Here is a 4,981-nt window from a genome sequence, read left to right as displayed (position 1 = left end):
TTGGCCCCTGCCTCTGAAATTGGGAGGCATCAAGGAGACTGGATTATGCTCACAGAAGCTGACTTTTTCTTCAGTGCAATAATTTTAGCCTTTGTCAAGCAAGAAATGCTCAGAATAATTGTGAGTTTAGGCTTCTCCCATTTTTCTGTCTCCTACACTGAAATCCATCTCTCTTGTGTTTTGCACCTCCATATCACTGCTTTGGGCAGGGCATTTAACATATTTTTCCAAAGCTAAAGAGCATATTATTATGATTTTTAGACATACTGGCTGCTGACCACCAGCAGGGAGTATTTTTAGAAATCTGGAAGTGTTTTCTTATTTATCTTTTTCCCGATGGGCCTGTTTGGGCAAAACTCATCTTCTTGTGAAAACTTGCAGAAGGCTGGAAGTGGTAGTCAACAGTCTTCAATGTCCTAAAATTCTCTACACAGTCTCCCATAGCTATAGTAATGAAAGGTCCATTCTGTGCATTCTAAAGACGCAACAGGCATTATACTGTCTACCTTTCATGTAATGGAATTGACTACATGCTTTTCTCCTCTGTTAAGTATTGTCATTTTATTTTTAAGTAGGGTCTCTCTTCTTACAGACTGCAGACGTGGGAAGAAGGCAGTATAAAAATTAAGTACCCAGTGAGCCATGAATGACTCAGTTTTAACAACTCCTGAATTAATTCAGCTACCTTGAGTTGTAGAACCATCCCAAAGGTGGGCAAGGTCCAGCTACTTAAAAGAATGTCTATTCTCAGAATGATGTAGGAGGTAAGTGTAACTCTCTGAGGGAAAGAAGATGGACTGCCAAAATTAGCAGATTTTTGACTGGGTGTGGTGTCTCATGCCTGTAATCCCAGCACTTGGGGAAGCTAAGGCAAGGAGATCACCTGAGGCCAGGAGTTTGAGACCAGCCTGATCAACATGGCAAAACCCTGTCTCTACTAAAAAAGACAGAAAATTAGCAGGGCATGGTGGTAGGTGCCTGTAATCCCAGATATTCAGGAGGCTGAGGCAGGAGAATCACTTGAACCCAGGAGGTGGAGGCTACAGTGAGCCAAGATCATCCCATTGCACTCCAACCTGGGCAACAAAAGTGAAACTCCATCTAAAAAAAAACCAAATGCTTAATTATAGTTTAATAAATATTAATTTAAAATAATGTAATCAAATGCATTATAAATATTATCTATTAAAATTATAAAAGTGACTAGTTATTTTTGTTTTAACATAATTTTTGATATTGATTAATGCATGGGAAAAATGCATTTCAAAGTTAATCTCAAAAACTTTTTTTTGCGCAAGCTCTGGCATGCAAAAACCTAGCCAGGAAAACAGTCCCGGAAAGAACTGACAGCAACCCTTTGGCAAATGGTGCTATATCACTCCCCTTCCTATCTATCTCTAAAGTTGAAATTATTTATGTATATTAATTCAGCACTCTGTCACAAAAAAACTGTATAAATAATAATCATATTACCTGAAAATAAAACGAGATATTTTTCTATTTCATTCACATGCAATCCATCATGATTTTAGCTTTTATCACAGAAATCCCTGCACATTTCAAGAATAAGTCTGTATGATAATAACACGTGTGTCCCAGACTTAAAAAGTCAAGCACAAGATAGAGCTGGAGCAGAGGGAATTAAAAAGTGAGACCTGTGGATTGCCATGGCATGGTGTTTGGAATGTGTACTGGATTTACTGATATGAAAATTCTTCTATTTTTTCAGTCAAGCTTTTGGCTGGCTCTGGTAAGAGTGCTGCGATGCCCCTTGGGCATATTAACAGGTGAAGCTCAAAACTTGCTTTTTACCCTACACTCGTAGAAGACTTTAATGAATAGAGATTAGTAAGTCTGGAAACAGCTTTTTCTGGCAAACATTAGCCATTTTTAAAATGTTTAGAAATAGCAAATCCTTGATTATCTACCAAGAACATTCACCCTCTTAATGTTTTAAACCCATGCATATTGTAATATAGAGTTAATGCATCATTTCTGATTCATTTAATCTTATCTCATCATGAGGTTATAACAACAGTGCAATTTCATAGTCCAAATTGCTCCAAATTGCTGTTGAGCTTTCAAATTAGGTATTTTTAAAAATCCAAAAATAATATTTTAACTAGGGATAAAAGCAGCTTGAAACTTACGTGGTCTAAACTAGCTAAAAAAGTGGATTCCATGAAGCTCACATCAGCTCCATATCACACATTCCTCTATAACTACCAGATATAATCTTTCCAATCAATACCAGAGATCTTTCTCAGAGTCTTACATTTTCAACTTTTTAAATATTCATTCATACCACAGTTTCACTGTGTCTGTCTTAAATTACAAATATTTACCCGGATTTTCTCTATACTTAAATTAGTATCTGGGATACTACTCTCTTTGTGGCATTGTTAAATATTTTAGAGGTTTGTGGTACACTTAGTAAAATAATGTATTTGAGATACACCACTACTCTGGAAAGTGACATGCCTTAGTTGCTGTCAGGTGGTATTCTATGCACTAGCAGGCATAGTAAGTTATTCTAGTCATTAAAGAAGTTGTCAATTGAATGCCAAGTATCACTGATTCCTTCTCTATTTTCCTAATGAGAAACAAAAGAACTACAGTAGGTGTGAATGTAATTAAAAAGTACACTAATATGGAACAAAAATATGGTAAAAAGAATAACTTTTAGCTGATCTCATAATGTTACCATTGTTGTATATAGATAAAAGTCTTGGTAGGATTTACGCAGATAAAAGAAAGGCCATTGGGAGTTGTGAGAACTGTTCCTAATGCATTCATTCATTAATCACACATTCATTCATTAATGTTGGGTGTCAACAAACATGTATTGATCACCTAGAATGTGTTTGCCAGTGAGTTTCACAGCAGAAATACCAACCATGTTCTGATTGCAGAGACACAAACATAAACAATCATGACCAATTGTTATAGAATTTATGATATGCATATGAAATTGTAAGAAAACAAATAATTGAAACTAAATGGATGAGAAAAGTCTTCATTAAAAAGGTGACCTTGTTGCCAAAACAAGAAATTTAGTGGGTTGCCAACAAGGATGTGTGGGAAGGGGATTCCAGCTATGGAGATTTTGAAGGTGACATATACCGGAACAGTATGCATGAGGGTTCCTTGATGAATTAATCAATGTCTAATTCAATAAATTGAATTTCTCTAGCTCTTTGTCCTGTGATTTTTTAGTCCAACTATTGAAACAGATGAAACAGAAATACAAACTACCATCAGAGAATACTATAAACACCTCTACACAAATAAACTAGAAAATCTGCAAAAAATGGATAAACTCCTGGACATATACACCCTCCCAAAACTAAAGCAGGAAGAAGTTGAATCTCTGAATAGACCAATAATAAGTTCTGAAATTGAGGTAATAATTAATAGCCTACAAAGCAAAAAAAGTCCAGGACCAGATGGATTCACAGCTGAATTCTACCAGAGGTACAAAGAGGACATGGTACCATTCCTCCTGAAACTATTTCAATCAATAGTAAAAGAGGGAATCCTCCCTAACTCATTTTAAGAGGCTAGCATCATACTGATAACAAAGCCTGGTACAGACACAACAACAACAGAAAGAGAATTTTAGGCCAATATCCCTGATGAACATTGATGCAAAAATCCTCAATAAAATACTGGCAAATCAAATCCAGCAGCACATCAAAAAGCTTATCCACTGCAATCAAGTCAGTTTCATCCCTGAGATGCAAGGCTGGCTCAAGATACACAAATCAATAAATGTAATTCATCACAGAAACAGAACCAATGACAAAAACCACATGATTATCTCAATAGATGCAGAAAAGGCATTCGACAAAATTCAACAGCCTTTCATGCTAAAAACTCTCAATAAACTAGGTACAGATGGAATATATCTCAAAATAATAAGAACTATTTATGACAAACTCACAGCCAGCATCATATTGAATGGGCAAACCTGGAAGCATTCCCTTTGAAAACCAGCACAAGACAGGGATGCCCTCTCTCACCACTTCTATTCAACATAGTGTTGGAAGTTCTGGTCAGGGCAATCAGGCAAGAGAAAGAAATAAAGGTATTCAATTAGAAAAAGAGGAGGTTAAACTGTCTCTGTTTGCAGATGACATGATTGTATATTTAGAAAACCCCATTGTCTCAGCCCAAAATCTCCTTAGGCTGATAAGCAACTTCAGCAAAGTCTCAGGATAGAAACTCATTGTGTAAAAATCACAGGGATTCCTATACACCAATAGTAGACAGAGAGCTAAACCATGAGTGAACTCCCATTCACAACTGCTACAAAGAGAATAAAATACCTAGGAATTCAACTTACAAGGGATGTGAAGGACTTCTTCAAGGAGAACTACAAACCACTGCACAAAAAATAAAAGAGGACACAAACAAATGGAAGAACATTCCATGCTCATGGATAGGAAGACCCAATATCATTAAAATGGTCATACTGCCCAAGGTAATTTATAGATTCAATGCTATTCCCCATCAAACTACCAATGACTTTCTTCATAGAATTGGAAAAAACTACTGTAAAGTTCATATGGAACCAAAAATGAGCCCCTATAGCCAAGACAATCCTAAGGCAAAAGAACAAAGCTGGAGGCATCGTACTACCCGACTTCAAACTATACTATAAGGCTACAGTAACCAGAACAGCATGGTACTGGTACCAAAGCAGATATATAGACCAATGGAACAGAACAGAGGCCTCAGAAATAATGTCACACATCTACAACCATCTGATCTTTGAAAAACCTGACAAAAACAAGCAATGGGGAAAAGATTCCCTATTTAATAAATGGTCCTGGGAAAACTGGCTAGCCATATGTAAACAGCTGAAACCAGATCCTTTTCTTACACCATATACAAAAATTAACTCAAGATGGATTAAAGACTTAAATGTAAGACCTAACACCATAAAAACCCTAGAAGAAAACCTAGGTAATACCATTCA

The sequence above is a fragment of the Colobus angolensis genome, unplaced genomic scaffold, assembly GCF_000951035.1.
Source record: "Colobus angolensis palliatus isolate OR3802 unplaced genomic scaffold, Cang.pa_1.0 Scaffold13, whole genome shotgun sequence".
In the NCBI taxonomy this organism is placed as follows: domain Eukaryota; kingdom Metazoa; phylum Chordata; class Mammalia; order Primates; family Cercopithecidae; genus Colobus; species Colobus angolensis.
This window is presented reverse-complemented; position numbering follows the sequence as displayed.